The sequence below is a fragment of the Mus musculus genome, chromosome 1 (genome assembly GCF_000001635.26).
Source record: "Mus musculus strain C57BL/6J chromosome 1, GRCm38.p6 C57BL/6J".
Lineage (NCBI taxonomy): Eukaryota > Metazoa > Chordata > Mammalia > Rodentia > Muridae > Mus > Mus musculus.
In genome coordinates this window covers 155,038,259-155,055,691 of record NC_000067.6, presented here as the reverse complement: position 1 = coordinate 155,055,691, position 17,433 = coordinate 155,038,259, and the positions used below count along the sequence as shown (strand labels likewise).

At 46.8% G+C, this 17,433-nt stretch overlaps 2 long non-coding RNA genes across 2 annotated transcripts in view, besides 1 other annotated feature; both read left to right on the top strand.

The window, feature by feature from the left end:
• The window catches only part of Gm41980, a 38,553-nt gene that overhangs the window by 4,643 nt on the left and 16,477 nt on the right, over positions 1-17,433 (top strand). The window lies entirely within an intron of this gene.
• On the top strand, positions 7,825-14,954 carry Gm41979. Its single transcript, XR_878637.3, has 3 exons — positions 7,825-8,123; positions 12,564-12,664; positions 13,816-14,954. It is a non-coding gene; the product is annotated as a predicted gene, 41979 (long non-coding RNA).
• Positions 13,960-16,863: an enhancer, noted in NCBI's record as "VISTA enhancer mm1694". NCBI's record gives its function as "enhancer in: heart[5/5]" and the evidence as "EXISTENCE:transgenic organism evidence [ECO:0001131][PMID:17130149]".

The window sequence follows — 17,433 nt, the reverse complement described above, 5'->3', positions numbered from 1 at the left end:
CACCTCTAGGCCAATATCAGAAGGTGCCCACCTTTGAGATTTTATATTTTATTAATTTTTAAAAATGACTTTATTTTATATGCATGGATGTTTTGCCTGCACTTATGTCTGGACAGCACATGGCAGTGCAGAACAGAAGAGGGTATCAGTTCTCCTAGAGCTGGAGTCACAGATTGCTATGAGCCACCATGTAGGTGCTGGGAATTGAACCTGGGCCCTCTGGAAGAGCACCCAGTGCTCTTAACTGCCAAGCTGTCTCTCTAGTCCCTAGATTTTATATTTTAGAGACAAGGGAGACAAAGCTCATGTCACTAGCTGTCTTTGAAGTCCCCATCTGTCTGAGCTGTGACTATTAACCTCTCTGGGGACTTGCAGAAGTATTGGGTGGGGCTTGGCAGTGGGTAATTCAGAAGGGGTTCAATATGGGCTTCTATTGTTCTCGCAGGGTCTGGGAAGTCTCAGGTTACAGTAGTAAGGCTTTAAAAACCCAGAGTTGTTTTCAACCTCAGCTCCAGTGGGTTATTTCTTCAGTCCTTGCTTGTGAACAGGCACGGCTTTCTGTAGCATACTCCTTTAGAATACTTCCTGTCCTGGCTTCTCTGCTCCGTTCTTTTTCAGTTGGTCCCCAAGCCCTATAGGATAAAACAAACATCAAACTGTCATAGTTGGCCACCACTGAACATGGTTAACATCGGAGCCACTAATTTATAAGAAAAGTTGATCCCTGACAGTGTGATATTCAAAAAGGGAACTGACCCTCCCCCCACCCCCCCACCCCCCCCCCCGCCCAGCCGGACTGGGTATAAGTGACGTGCACATTGTGTTCAAGTGTTTATTTATAGGTCACTAGGTAGAAACTGGAACCCCTGTGCCTAATTCCTCTTGCAATATAGAGGCAAGCTTATGAAGTTACCCAGAAATGCTCATCTGTGGCTCAGAACCTCAGGTTTATGCTCAAATGACAGGAGCAGCTGATTTTCACTGTTCCTTTGTTGTGACCTGGGAATGCGCTGCTGGATACGGTAGGTAAGTAAGGATGACATCATGGCCAGAAGTACAGCTTTCTTTAATTTTCACGTTGTTAGTTCTTGGCAAGGCTTCTGCCTCTTTCCATCCCCACCCCTGTTGGATTTTTCTGGAAGCTTTCAGGCTTTCCTTCAACTCCTATGCATGTATACACACACACACACACACACACACACACACACACACACACACACATATGCCTGCCCTCACATGTGCCCTCATGAGCACACACACACATACACACAGTCACACAGATGTACAACAAGACACACTAACATAGCATTTCCAGGGCTTCTGTGGACTTCTGGACCCTTTTCTCCCCAGGATCAGTTTGGAACCCACAGTGTAAACGCTCCCTCACCAATCTTCATGTAAAGTCTGACGATGATGCTATAATAATGCTTACACATAGACACCGTTCCTCCCCTCAGAGTGTATATCCACCCTCCCATTGCCTTCTGTCTTCTTCCCCAGTACCCGCCATCTCCGATGCTCATCCACACAGGAGGGGCAGGTGGATGGGTTGTTTCTTTTTTTTTCCTTCTCTCTTTTTCTTTCTTTCTTTCTTTCTTTCTTTCTTTCTTTCTTTCTTTCTTTCTTTCTTTCTTTCTTTCTTTCTTTCTCTCTCTCTCTCTCTCTCTCTCTCTCTCTCTCTCCCTCCCTCCCTCCCTCCCTCTCTCTCTCTCTCTTTCTAATTTTTGATGTTGCTGATTTTATTTGTTTGTTTTGTTTTTCTCAAGACAAGGTTTCTTTGTGTAGCCTTGGCTCTTCTGAAACTCACTCTGTAGACCATGCTGGTCTCAAACTCTTGATCCACCTGCCTCTGCCTCTGCCTCTGCCTCTGCCTCTGCCTCTGCCTCTGCCTCTGCCTCTGCCTCTGCCTCTGCCTCTGCCTCTGCCTCTGCCTCTGCCTCTGCCTCTGCCTCTGCCTCTGCCTCTGCCTCTGCCTCTGCCTCTGCCTCTGCCTCTGCCTCTGCCTCTGCCTCTGCCTCTGCCTCTGCCTCTGCCTCTGCTGGAATCAAAGTGCCACTCCCCCTCCGCCAGCAGGTTTCTTTTCTCCCTACTCTTACCCAGTTCCACCTTTCAATGGCAGCCAGGCTGAGCTTTGAGACACTCCCAGTTCCTGCCACCCCCCACCTGGAGAGTGGGAGCCAGCTCCTGTTCTGCTGCTGCTTCCCACCCTCCCCTTCCCTTCTCTGTCCTCACCCACAGAGCCCTGCTGCTGAGGACATCCTACTCAGAGCCTGGCTCTGGCCTCCTGCTCTGGCCTCCCTCTGGGTCTGGAATGCTTTCCTTCTCTGTTTCTTCTCATCTGGCAAGTGCCACTTTGAATCTTAGGCCCACAGTAGAGGCATCATCCTTGATCTCTCTTAAGTGGCCAGCCTGGGCTAGACTGGGCTAGACTCTTGTCACAAAGGAACACTCCACTTCTGAACCCATAGTAAGAGGATGAAGAGCAAAGAAGCTAGAGCGAAAAGAACTGTAAATCCATTGGCATTCACATATGCTAATGAATGCCCGGATAGAAAGCACAGGGATGCCTGCACACTTCAGCAGTGTGACCTTGGTGCCACAAGATGGGATGACAAACGAATAAAGCCCGAGTCCCAACAGCTAACTTAGAAGCGCATTCCTGAGCAGACAAGCAGAGGTCTGGAAGAGAAAAGAATGCAGCTGTGTGGAGGGGCTAAGGGTGAGAAGGAAGAATGGATGAGCAGGAGGCAAAAGCATCCAGCCCTTGGAGATTCTGCCTTGGGAAACGATGCGAAAGAAGTGAAATTACTTCCGAGATAGGAAAACAATCCGTTTTCACTCTCAGGAATCAAGTTACCCCTCCTTCACTGACTCAATGGGCTGGCTGTGGTTTCAGGAGAGCCCCAGACAGTCTAGAACAAAGACGTCTTGCTCAGCTTTGCATTTCAAACTTGATTCCCCCCTCCCACCCTGCCCGCTCCCTAGCTAGTGAATGCTTAATATTCTCAGAGCCTGGGTGCTGAGAGAGAGAGAGAGAGAGAGAGAGAGAGAGAGAGAGAGAGAGAGAGAGAGAGAGAAGGCTTCCCATTTTTCAAGGAGATCCTTTGTCTCTATCTAGAAGTGCAGCTTGGGCACTTGAGAGAGCATAAAGCAAAGCGTTCAGTCTCAGCACTGAGAAGAGTTAATTCAGGAAGAAAGGAGCTTAGGCCCCGAGGATAGAAGACTGGAAAACCTGGCAGGAGGCTCAGAAGACACGAGGAGGAAGGTGCCATGGGCCCTACCTGCTACCCAGAGCCTCAGGGTGGAATGTCAAGGGGGTAGTAACAGCCCTTCACAGGAAGTAGGAAGTTGAGAGGCTATGCTCCACTTCACATATGGGTCTCTGTGACTCCCTCCATGTCTTTCCATAGCAGCCTAACACTTTGGAAACACAAGCAAATTGTGCTTCAGCAGAGAAAAGGGCTTTGCTTTCCTGTAGCTTGCCTCAGACTAAACTTTCCAAGTGGTCTCTGGAAATACATAAGGAGGCTGGGTGTGAGGAGTCAGGACTCTGTCATGAGCTTATTGGGCCAGGGGGAGCCCTTGGCAGCATTTCCAAGTGGAGATCCAGAGCTGGGTCCTGAGGGAAGATAGGGCTGAGCTCAAGGAGTCTGGTGACAGGGAGCAGCTAGCCAGCCAGGAACATTTGTTAGGCATTGTCTGCACGCTGGGAACAAGTCATGTGTGTCCCAAACCCAGCTGGACAAGCCGCAGGCGAGGATGTGGCTCCGGGACAGCATGTGAGACGGGCATTTAAGGGCTTTCATTCACGATAAGGTCAAACAATCCCACGGCATACTGAGTGTGATCTGGTCCGGTTCTCCTGTGAGCTGGTTGGCTGGCTTCTGAAGGTGGTGCTGCTGCTTCAGTTCATCACAGCTCATTGGAGCCGCACTTGGAGGTTGAACAGACAAAAACAGACCTCACACAGAGACACAGCGGTGAGAAAAATCCACAGAGGAGTAAATAGAGAGACCTGAGAATGCAGTCTGGAGAAAGGGCATTTGGGGTGACACCAGTCCTTTATGGCTCCCAAGAGCAGAGACAGTTCATGGACCATATAGGGACATTTAATCTCCAGTTCTAGCAAGCTGTCTACTGATCTGAAGCTAGCACATGCTGAACCAGGAGACTTCCTGGATTTGGTACCTCCAAGCAGAAGCCAGGACGCTGTGTAGGAGACTTGGGCATCTGTTTTGGTCACAAATCTGGACAACCTTCAAGTCCCCAACCCACTTACCCTCACCTTAAGACTTGATGACTGCCGAGTGAAATTCTAATTTTACACTTGCTGACTCAGAGGCAGAGGAGGATCTAGCTTTGAGTCAGAGCACCCATGTGGAAAGACCTCACTTCTTGGAGCTGGCTTCGAGCGTGGCTCTACCACTCACCAGCTGGGTGCCCTGGACAACTCCCTTCACCTCTCAGATCATGGTGTTCTGGTTTGTAGGATGGAGATGTTTGCCCAGGGTTAGGTTAGCACTTAGAACATCAATATAATAAAAGGTTAAGATGTGGCAGATTGTGTGAGAACTAGAGGAGCTTCACCATGCTATAAAACCACGGGACTACCCACGGGGCTTGTTTTCTTATTCATCAGAGCAGATGATAGTGTGAGAACATTCAGTTTAACACAAAGGCAAGGCAGATGCTGATGTAGGGTGGACGGGTTCTACCTTGAGTTGTCATAATAGAGAAGCGGCTTGGGGAGGGCACTTAGGACTCAGCTGGAGCAGCAGCGGCCAGGAGGAAGTTCTCACTAAGGCAAGATGGTCTCCTTTTGCTCTGTTCTCGAGCGTCTAGTTCAGCTGTGGAGATATTTTCACTCTTTAGCGAAGACAGTGGTCCATATCTGCCGACCCCTAGGTGACATCCAATTTGGACCAACTTGTGGCTGTGAAGTGGTCACAATTGAAGGTTTCAGTTTGTCTCAGCCTTAGCCTGCTCTTACACGTATTCTCCTAGCCTCGGCTTCATCTGGCTTAGCCCTTTCCCGTTTCTTGCATCCCAGCCTTGTCCCTGTGAGCCAGCTCCTGGTTCACAAGGAGGAAAGAAAGATTTCTGCCTCTCCCCAGGACCCTTGGTTGGTCAGCTGGGGTTGCTGGTGGGGTTGCTGAACAAGGCAGGCAGCCCCACATGGCGTGGTTGTGGGCAAGAAGCTGATCTGCACTGTGTGGGGGTGGGGACTGACGAGAACAGGCCCACAGTCCTGCCCCCCCCCCCTGCCTTCTGGCTGGAGGAAGTGAGTCCAGCCTGGGGCCTCAGCAGCTGAATCAGTGGTTCTTGGAAGGTGATGATGTCACCGTGACATGGCTGTTCCCCTCCCCCAGTCAAAGTCAAAAGGAGAGTGAGCGACACAAGTTTCTCAGGCAGAGGCCTGAAGCTCTTAGGGAAGTCTGTGTTCACAGTCTGTGCTGGTCCCTTGATGCTACCTTGGTAGCCATTGTCATCCTTGGACTTCCGCTCTTCTCACCCTTGTCCTTTTCATCATCCTGTGTGCTGGAATTCTGGGAAAATATTGATGATATTTTCTTTTCTTTTTTGGGGGAGTGGGGGGGAGGGGACGGGCGTGTCTAATGTTTTCCAGATTGGCATGGACTAGCTGAGAAATTGAGGATGACTTTTTATTTTATTTTATTTTTATTTCATGTTTTGCCTGCTTTTATGTTTCTGAGGGTGTTGGGTCCCCTGGAACTGTGAGCTGCCCTGTGGGTGCTGGGAAGTGAACTCAGGTCCTCTGGAAAAGCAGCCAGTGCTCTTAACTACTGAGCCATCTCTCCAGTTCCCTGTGGATGACAGTTTCTAATCCTCCTGCCTCTACTGGAGTGCTAGGGTTTATGGACGTGACCACATGCTGGGGAGAGAACTCTTGGGTGGTACATGCTCAGCAAGCAGTTACCAACAGATCTACACTGGCAGCCCATCTTGATGATTTTAACCGTTTCCTGTCTTTGTTCTCCCATATGAATAGATGCACAAATCATAGAATATCATCTTGTCTGGCCAGGTGTGGTGGACTTTTTGGGATACAGAACTATCATGTCCTCTTAAAGACAGCATGTGAAAATGTATGCCTCATTTCCAGTTTCACATCTTTGCCTTTAAAAAAAAATTAATCACTTCTTACTGTTAGGGGCCGTGTCTCACTGGGCTGAGTGGGGAAATGCTAAGCTGCCATCTTTCCCCTGTCAAGGGCTCCCCCATTACCTCACTACCTCATGGTTGGGAACGTGGTGAGAGACTGGAGATGGATAATTTTCTCTTCTTAGGTGTCAGCTGCTGTAATGAAAGCCAACAGCATTCTACTGTGAGGCTCTGGGGGAACCCAGCTGGGCTGGCTAGGCCAGGGATTCCCTAAAAACAAAACAAAAACAACACCCAGTCTTCCTGGAGACCTTGTGTTAGACTCACTTGGGATAAAACGGGGCCTTTTGTCAGTTGGCTTCTGCTTCTCCAGACCAACCTTGATGGTACAGGGAGCCCTGGCAATGCCTTACACTGCCCGATGCTGCCCCCTGCAGGTGCATTGCCGACAGGGTCCCGCTGTCTCCCTTGGCCAAATGGTGGCTCTTCATCACCTGAAGTTGTCAGAGCAGTTAATAGAGCATGAACAGGAAGAAAATTAGGCTTTTCTGAGTGAACTAGGACACTGAGATAAATAGCGGAGGCATTGAGGATGATGGATGGATGTTCAAGCTTCAAATAATTTGACGTAGCAGGGATAACAGAAGGTGAGGACCAAAGTTTAGATCAAGGATCAGGGCAACTCAAGGCATGGCTGGTTTGAACTCCTGTTCAGTGCACGATGGAGAGGGTCCTAGACAATTGCGCAAGGTCATGAAGCTGGCAGATGATGGACATGGATGTGAACTCTGAGACTCTTCAGTGCTATTGTCACACTTGTGACATTTGGTGTTCGCACAGCTCCTAGCTAAGAGGTTGTCTTACTTTTATTTCTGTTGCGGGGACAAAGTGCTCTGACAGAAAGCAACTTAGGGGTGAAAGGGTTTCTTTCAAGTTCACAATTCTAGGTTCCAGTCCAGCATAGCAGGGAAGTCAAGGCAATAAGGAGCTTAGTAAGATAGCAAGTCACATCATCTCCACACTCAGGCATGCTTGCAACGCTGTTCATTTTCTCTACTTAGATACAGTCCAGGACTCAAACCTACGGAATGGTTCCACCCACAGTGGGCTGGGTCTTCTACATTTTACAACAATCAACACAGTTCCCTGCAGACAGTCCCACAAACTCTCTTACCAGGTTCCTAGATTGTGTTAAGTTGACAATTAAACTGACCAGAGGTCAAGATGCCTTGCAGGGAAGTCCCTTTATGGACTAGGTACTTGGGAATGAAGGTGAACTTTCAATAGGTAAATGAATGAAGAGATTTTTAGCTGTGGCCTCTGTAATGTAGTTTGAGGGATGCTGGGAAAATCTTTCCAACTTTCTCATCGTCTTGGCCTGAAGTGACACTATAGGAGAGACATTCTTTTGAGTAGGGTCGACTAAGTGGAGAGACTGATATTCAATCGTTATGCTTTTGTAATAACCTCTGTCTAAAAGGCCCTTCTAAAGGCCAGCATTTAACTGGCCATGGGAGCCCACCCAGTCTATGGCTGATGTGGTATCTATGTCTCCCCCATACACTTCTTCCTTTAGTCTCATGGGGTCCTCTTCAGCTTGCTCCTGGTTCTGGGTCTTCACTATAATCAAACCTCAGGTCAGTGGCAAAGTCAACATTTTAGCTGCAAAATCAGAAATGAGTATTTTCTCCTAAAATCCTCCTGGACCTTGCTTTAAAAAAAAGTGAAGATTCTTTAGAATTTGTCTCGCTTTATGTCCACCTGTCTGTCCATCCCCAACTCTCCCTAGCCTCTTCCCTGTATCTTCCTCCATCAACCTCTTCCTTCCAACAATTCAACCTTATGTAGGATTTGTTTGCTTTGTTACCCAGCAGGCATTTCCACATCCCCCTGCTTCCTTACTCACAACCCCCTAGGACAGGCCCACTACCTCTTTAGTGGACAATTCATCCTTCTCAACGAAGCCCCCGTTACTCCTACCGGCAACCTCCAAGACACGGGTAAGCGTTATAGCTTGGTGTTCCCTCCCCCGCTACGCTTGGAGGTCTATGTACGAATGAATGGGTAAACAAAATCAGCTGATGAGTGCCTTCTCCAGTGTCAAGGGGGTGTTGCTCTTGAAATACATATGAACCAAACCGGGCCTGTGTTTTCAAGTGTTGCTATGCATCAAATGTGTGATGTGCGCACAGGTGGGATATGCCAGCTCTGCTAAGAGATACATCTTGAACTGATATGAGCAGACGAGTTTCAGAACACTGTCATGGAGACAAATGAGTGCTCAGGCAGCAGGGTACCACTTAGGCTTTGACAGACATTGCAGAGAATGGGCTCACACGCACCTTTCTTGTTAAAAACAAAACAAAACAAAAACCAAAACCAAACCTTCCAACCTAATGGGAAGAGTGCTTCAAGATAGATCAGAACCTTAATCCCCAATGAACAACAACAACAACAACAAACCCTTCATGTTTGAAACAGGATGTAGTGGGCCAAGAACAAATTCTTTTTTTTTTTTTTTTTTTTAATGTGTGAGTATACTGTTGAGCTTTTCAGACACACCAGAAGAGGTCATCAGATCCCATTACAGATGGTTGGGAGCCACCATGTGGTTGCTGGGAATTGAATTCAGGACCTCTGGAAGAGCAGTCAGTGCTCGTAACCACTGAGCCATCTCTCCAGCCCCCAAGAACATAAATTCTTTTTTTTTTTTTTTTGAGTTTTTCTGGACAGGGTTTCTCTGTGTAGCCCTGGCTGTCCTGGAACTCACTCTGTAGACCAGGCTGGCCTCAAACTCAGAAATCCACCTGCCTCTGCCTCCCAAGTTCTGGGATTACAGGTGTACCACTGCCTGGCGAACATAAATTCTTAAAGATAGACCTAAAGGTAAGGGGAGGCTGAGGTTGCCGGCTAGATCCCTGGCAATGTGTTTAAAGTGAGTGTTTTGTATAGATCCACAACTTGTGATTTGGTTTAAACATTTTCAACTCTCATGGCTTTTTCAAATCCGTACAAATTCCGTGAGAATGTTGGATCTTCATCTTTTCCTGAGCTAGCTTGACACAGTACAGTGCTGTCTCATGTTGCTGGGCCACAGCGATGAGCTCTGACTCCCACATAGCCACTTGATCTCAAGGGGAACAATTAACAGTCTAGTGTGCTGGGCTGCTAAGTGTGGTGTTTGCTAGGCTCTTTGGATGAAGCACATTTTCAGCATACAATGTTTTCAACTTAGGATGAGTTAACTAGACTCTATCCGCATCATAAGTGATGGAGCATCTGCATATAATTATATATTTCACTCTGTGAAGTGATGAACCGGGCCCTTGGACCTTGCTAAAGTGTTGTTTACATTTTACACGGCTAGAACTGTGTAATATTCATCTCTGCCTCACAAAACCCCAGGTCAGGGGGAACTGCGAGTGTCACTACTGTCCAATCCACTGACTCCACAGCTTAGGCCGTGACCCTTCTTTTCTTTCCGGACTGATATCACATTCAGAAACACATGTTGCATAGCTCTCATGCCTTTTTAGTGTTCTCTAGTCTGCTTTGTAGTTGTGCTGTATGTCTAGTGCAGGCTGTCCTTGAACTGGTGCCGCTGCCTCATCTTTCCATGTGTGGGATTACAGACATGGGTCACCACGATCCACTTTGTCATAGGTCTCATGTTGTGTTGAATGCCCCTGGATCTGTCTGGTGTCTTCTCATGACTAGGCACAAGCTGCAATTCATAAGAATGTCACAGAAATGACAAAATGCTCTCTCAGCAAATGACACAGGGATACAATGGGCAGACCAGTCACATGACTGGTGCTGTTTGTTTTGGTACCACACTTCTCCTACTTGAAGTTGCCATTTTCCCCTTTAGAATGGATTGTTGGTCTGTGTAGTAATACGCCTCTTTTGATCAGACTTCCCCTGACCAGTCTTGGTTTCTGTTGAAGCCTCCTGCTGGAATTGAACACCGGCACAACAGTGGCCAAATGACTTTTTGTTTCTATCACCATCTCCTCTTACAGTTGGCAAACTACTGAACTCAAGAGATCTATCTTCCCTGTCTCCTGAATGCTGAGGTTAAAGGTGGCTCAACCATGCCTGCCTCAACATTGTTTCTGTTTTGTTTTACTTTTCCTTCATACATGCACTCATTTTTAAATTGTTTATCTAAAGTAACAACCCAATCATATCAGCCGTGCCTTTTCTCTCTAATCTCTTCCCTGGATACCTACAGGCACCATCAGTGTTCTGTGTGCCATCCCTTGTTCCTGTCAGTGCCCAGGAAGTACAGGGATGACTCTTCTATGGTAGGAGGGAAGGAAAAGGAAAGAAGAGTTCTTTAACCAGAAGCTAAAATGAAGAATGAGGTGCTGTTCTGTTCATACCAGCAAGTGTTTGGCCACGAAACATTTAATAAGAAGTGCAAATAAGGGTACATGCTTGTGGGCATTAATTGGTAATGAATACTGTCTTAGTCAATGTTATATTTCTGTGATGAGACACCATGGCCACAGCAACCCTTATAAAGGACAATATTTAATTTGGGATAGCTTACAGGTTCAGAGACTTAGTCCATTACCGCCAGGGTGGGAAGCATCGTGGCACACAGGCAGACATGGTGCTGGGGAGGAAGTTGGGAGTTCTATTTCTGGGTCTGCAGCAGTAGGAAGAGAGAGAGAGACAGAAAGAGAGACAGAGAGAGAGAGAGAGAGAGAGAGAGAGAGAGAGAGAGAGAGAGAGAGAGAGAGAGAGAGACTGGCCCTGGCTTGAGCATTTGAAACCTCAAAGTCTACCCCCAGTGACATACTTCCTCCAAAAAAGCCACACATACTGCAACAAGACCACACCTCCTAATACTGCCACTCCCTATGGGCCTATGGGGGCCATTTTTATTCAAAACATCACAGATACTGAATAGTAAATTAACTATTTGTTTAAAATATTACAAACATCTGGGCTTGGCCACACATGCTTTAACCAGGAGATAAAACAGGTGGTTCTTTGAGTTTGCAGGCAGCCTGGTCTAGAGTGAATCCTAGACCAGACAGGGTTACATGTTGAGACTCCAGATGCCTTTATTCACGTAAGACTTCATACATGGTTGGGCCAGGAGTGATAGGCTCAAAGATGATCAAAAGACAACTCAAAGTTCAAATTGGGTCTCATGACCAAACTTGTCTCAGGGACAAAAATCAAATCCTCTGATATTGAAACCAACAAAAATCAGCCTCAAGTCAATGATATTAACCACCTGTGGGTGAAACTAACGTGAAAGATGACTTGTAACTGGCTGCTGGATATAGTCTTGGTGCTGTCCAAAGTCCTCCTCTGCGGCCATTCAGTCTTTTGACACTACTTATGTTATTGCCGGCTGTTTATCCCCTCTACTGTTCTTATTTCTCTCTGGGTTGTCTGTCACTCTGCTGAGCACCACAAGACAAGACAAGGAAGCCAACACATTTCTCACATTCAGAAGTTTATAACAGGGCTTGGGCGGGGTGGGGGTGGGGGCAGAGCAGATAGCAGGCCATTTCAATCCATGGCCTAAGAGTGTTGAGAAGGGTGAGTATATGGCTCTTAGTGGAGGGAGTATACAGAATGTACCAGTTTGAAGAGGTGACATTTAAGCGGAGACCCGAAGGGATAGTGGGAGTGAGCTAAAAAGAAGGAGTGGAGAGAATATGACAGGACAAGTGGTCACGTGTTGAACTTAGAAATGGGAGAGAGCTTGGAGTGCTCCGAGAGTGGCAGGTGGTTCAATATGGCTGAAACGTCAAGTCTGAGGGGTTTGGGAAACATGAGACTGGAGCACAAGATAGAGCTGGTTCTTCAAGGGGCTTGGATGCCCTGTTGAGTTAGGTGTTCAGGCCTCATCCTAGGGAGAGAGGGGTACCCTGAAAGTGTGTTAGGAAGATGTGTAACATCATCACAACCCCATTTTAGAAACCCTCCCTGACCATATATAGCAAGTTAAGTAAAACTTGAAGTTCCCACAGAAATGCACTCATGTGGGAAACCAGCCTCATTTTGGAGAATGGGGGCGTGGCCACCATCTATTCAGGATGAATAGATGAATCACCAAACTATGGATTTGATAAGTACCTCTGGGTTTGATCATTCACAAGAACAAGTCACAAAATACAGGACTTTTTGTTATAGTAAATAATAATAATAAAGTAAATAAATAAACCAAAGAAACTGGAAATAGTTAAAGAAAAAATATTACACACACACACACACACACACACACATTATATGAATATAGAGGGTTTCAAACACAAAGTGTTCATATCCTCAGGATGTCTTGGCCTAACAGTTTAGTGTGACAGTATTCTCTAGGGAAATTCCCTTTAGCTTTAGGCCTACAGTCTTTATTGAGGTTGCATTGGCTAGGCATTGTTGATTGGACTTTTGTCTATATGGTTGAACTTGATTTCCAGGAGCCTCCCCTTCCACGGGTCAAGCTGTACCATTTGCCCCAAGCTCCAACCTTCCAATCACTTAGTCTGCCTACCCAACCTCTGTCCTCACTCACCTCATGGTAAGTAAAGGGCTCGCAGTGAGAAATAAGGCCACCTCCTTCACTCAGGAAGTGGCCAGGCTTGGTTAATCTTGAGTGTCAAGTTGATGGGCTGTAGACTCACCATACAAACAGATCACTGGGCATACTGAGGGATTCTCCGTATTAGGATAACTGAGGTAGGCAGACCTACCCTATGGTGGTCTGAATGAGATGTCCCACATATCCTTGGGCATTTGAATGCTTGCTCTGCAGCTGCTTGGGGAGGATTAGGAGGTGTGGCCTTGCTGCAGGAAATTACTGGAGGTGGGCTTTGATATTTCAAAACTTCCCACCAGCCCCAGATCCCTCTCTCTGTTCCTGCTGACGGTTTGACATGTGAGCTCTCAGCTTCCAACTGCCCCGTCTGCTGCTTGCTGTCCCTGATGTTATGGTCCTAACCCTCTGGAACCATAAGTCCCATAAGCTGTCCTATAAGTTGCCTTAATCATGGTGTTTTATCACATTGATAGATAAGTAACTAAGATACACAGTAAGGATGGCACTATTCCATGGGTCAGGGTTCCCAACTGAGTGACAAAGAGAAAACTATCTGAGCTCCAGCATTCATCTATCTCTGCCTCCTGACTATGGGTGCAATGTGCCCAGGGGCTAATGTTCCTGCTCCTGCTACCATGATTTCTTTGACATGATAGACCGTATCCTCGAACTACAAGCCTTCCTTCTGTAAATTGCCTTTGCCAGGTTTTTTTTTTTTTTTTTTTTTTTTTTTTTACCAAAACAACAAGAAGACTAACACATACTCCAGAGCATCAATATTTCCTCCCAGGGGGTCCCACGAAGTCAGAGATCTCTTTAAGGGAGCCTGAGTTCCTTGCTACAAATTTCGGCTTGACAATTAAAATGGATGAGAACAGGTCTGGAAGCAGGAAAACCATTAGGTGGTGGTTGCCGAAAGAGATCGTAGAGGCTTAGACTAAAGAAGAGGAGATGGGGTTGGAAGAGGTCCAAGGATTTAGAAATGCATTTAGGGCATTGTATTGGAGTATGGTGGTTGATTATTGAATAAGGGGGCTAAGAGAGGGGGAGGAGTCAAGGATGGGCAGGTATTGGGTCTGGGCAAACGGTTGACTTGGGGTGCAATTTACCAAGAAGGACCTCTGACTTCTCAGATTCCTGTGCAGTCATCTAGCAAGATGCTTGGCATGTACTAAGCATTCAGCAAATACCCGTTGAATGAGAAATGAGCTAATGGACTTGTCTGCAAGCAAATGAGGCCATGACTGAATCTAGATGGCTGGGAAGGAGCAGCCTGGGCTCAGGACGATCTGCTGTCTACTTCTAAAGTGGCTCACTCTTCTTCAGCAACTGGACATTCTCAGTAGTGGGATCATCCCTGGATTGTTTAAGAATGTGTCTGTGTGTGGGAAGGGAAGGGTCGTTGTAAGCTGCGAATGTTCATTTGAAAACTAAGTGCGTGCTAGTCTTCCCTGGACGGACTTTAAAGGGAATTTATCCGTGCTTAAAATCAGATCGGTTGGGACATGAAGTGTCCCACCAAAGAGAGAGAGAGAGAGAGAGAGAGAGAGAGAGAGAGAGAGAGAGAGAGAGAGAGAGAGAGAGAGAGAGAGAGAGAGACTTTGGCTCCCAGCTGCCAATGCAATTGAGAGAGGATTGTGCTGTCAGTGGACTAATCCACTGGGCTAGGAGGTGGGGCATGGTTGGAAGAAGAACTATCACAGGGCAAGGTAGAAGCACTTTGAAGGGTAAACCTTGCCCTAGCTCCTTCCTGTCTGCCTTTCTCTTCTTCCTGTCCACACAATGTAAACATATTTTCTTTGCCCAGCCATTTTACTGTAATGTTTCTGCTTTGCCATTTTACCACAATGTCTCTGCTTTGCCACAGGCCGGAGAGCCACTGGGCTAGCCAAGCTTTAACAGCTGTGAGACTTTCTCTCAGAGTATGTCCTGGTTGTATCATGATACTTCAAGGCTTTCCCACACCCCTCACCCCCTCCACACACATTCCCCCACCCCCAGGCTGTTCTGAGCTCTACATCTTAGCAGGAACTCCCACACTCCTAGCCTTCTCCCTGCAGGGATCATATATCTTGCTTTGTTGTGTGAGCTTTCTGTTCTACTATGGACATTTGACTTCCTTAAGTAGACTACTCTCTTTCAGAGAGGAGATTTTCATCTTTGTTCTCCCCTCAATTTCTTATTTTTGAATCTTAGCACAGTGTTTGCACTTATTCAAAAAAAAAAAAGCAAAACCAAAAACATCCACACACCCTGCTCCCCGACAGATACACACACACACACACACACACACACACACACACACACACACAGAGAAGGGGGGATAGATTGCTATTTTACCTACTTTTGCATCCTAAATATTGTCTTGCAGTCATGAGCTGAACTTAGCCTGCATGAGGTTGCTACACTCCACAGTACCAGCGTGCTTTCCTTCTGTGTGTTTATCTAGCAGCCCCTTAGTGGTGGTGACTCACTTTCCTGAATGAGGACTACTGCCTTATAAGGAGCACTGCAGAGGGCACTCACTCTGAGGAACCTGTCACCTCTCAAAGCATCTTTGGAACTCTGACTTACATCAGCACCGGAGCTGGACTGGCAAAACTTCATGCTTCTTTGGAGGCAGTGATTTTGGCAGCGTGGTGCGTGGTGCGGGGGGGGGGGGGGGGGATGGGGGAGGAGGAGAGAAAGTCGTCTTGGCCCAGCTTGTTGGGTGTGGTCACCTGAATGGGGGTTGAGTGTGAACAGGATGTTCATTGCGTTGATAGTCAGTTGGGCGTCTCTAGCATGTCAGGTGCTTTGCAGTCGCTGTCTTAGTCTTAATCTTGTCTCTAAAGCATGCAGGGCTTTAGTTTCAACAAGGGAGGCAGAGACAGGTGCATTTCTGTGAGTTCAAGGCCAGCCCTGGCTTACATAGTGATGAGTTCCTGCCCAGCAGGCTACTTGGTGAAATCGGGTCTAAAAAAAACAAAACAAAAACAAAAAACTAGGCAGGATGAACTCACCTGGCGTCTATACCTAGGTACCCCACAGGGATGAAGGACACAGACATTTTATCTACAGGACCATAAAGCAAAGAACAGTGACATTTGAATTGGTGGGAGAAGGGAATGTGTGGAGACTACAGAAGCCCCAGGGGTGATCTGAGACAATGGAGAGAGCCTGTACTTAGACAGGTACAAGTCAGCAGGGTGAAGCTGGGCACTGAAATCGCCAAACAAAGGAATTTCCTTTACGCTTTTTGAAAAGAATTTACTTAACCATCCTATTGATATCTGTTAAGCATTCAGACTCATTCTAGAAAATTCCAAAGATATTCAGAAGACCAGAGAGCCAAGAAAGCATCTATAAATGTCCCTGTCCTCCTCCAGGTTCCAGGGTTTGCAGAGACAAGGCCACTGAGCAGAGCAGTGCACTCGGGGTTATTTATAAAACTCTCTCCTTCCTCCCACCCACTCCCCTCTCTGCTTGGCTAGAGAGAGGCCTTCAGCCAGGACATTCCCCTGCAGCCTACTCTCGCTGCTACATAAAGCCGACTCTTCTCAGGGCTCGATCAGAATGGTCCTTATCTCTTTGCAGCAGGACTCTGATAGTCTGCCCCATTGGCAGGCGCTCTGAGATCTCTGGCTGCCTCTATCAGGCCCTCCAGTCCCCCTGTACTTGTTGTCTTCTTTGGTTCCTACTGAAATTTGGCCTGCATCACGCGCTGAAACCTCAAATATAGGAAGTTGTTTGCTTGTTTCCTTAGAGGACAGGTGCCAGGCAGCAGAGAGGAACCTAATGGGCTTGGCACAGGTGACAAGTGTGTCCTGCACATGGAGGCTCTGTGGTCAGTGCTGATGAACTGTCACAATCCATGATGTCCTGCTGCTGAAGCGGATGTCCCAACCCCCTGTTCTTTCAGCCCCCACTTCCATTTCTCTGGCTTTTCTCTTCATTAGCGCTTGGCTCTGGGTCCTCGGTACCCATATGGTTTCCACAGGCAAAGGCTTTACATGGCTGGTAGCCTACTGCATCTTGGTTCCAGCATCCTGGGCTGGACTTTCCTATTCATTGAGAGTGGAGCAAAACAGATATACTAACTTTGCCTAGAATTCTTATTCCAAGGGATGCAGAATCATCTTATTGCTTCAAGTTATGACAGAGGAAAGGCAGGGGAGGCAGGGGAGGTAGGAGAGCATCCAGAGAAGATGTGCAGGTTTTAAACCAACTGAGTGCCTGTGAGAAATCCTAGCTTCTCCATCGAAGAGGAAGTGTGATCTTAAGCAAGTTATGTAAGCCCTTTAAGGCTTAGTTTTCTCATCTTTAAAATATGGTGTGTGATGTTTCTATCTTAGGACTGATGCAAAAATTAAGAGGGTACATATAAAGTGCTGGAAGTATGTACCGAATGGTACTATATAGTCATCGAATTATTGCCACAACGGTCCTTGTAGCCATTTGGATGGGAGAGAGGCAGAGACTTCTCTTAGTAGATTAAAAAAAAAATCAGAGTTATAAAAACCAAAACAAATCCACAAACTCCTTCTCAGCAAACAGGTACAGCTTCTACTGACGTTTTCAGGTGCTAGAGAATACTTTCAAAGCAAATTCTGGGTTTTGAGATGGGCTTGGTCTATCTTTGTACCATCACCAGTGTGTGTATATGTATGTGTGTATATATATATCCATACATACACATATAAACATACACACAGATATATGCACACATATGTAAATATATACATATACACATATATGTATATCTATACACA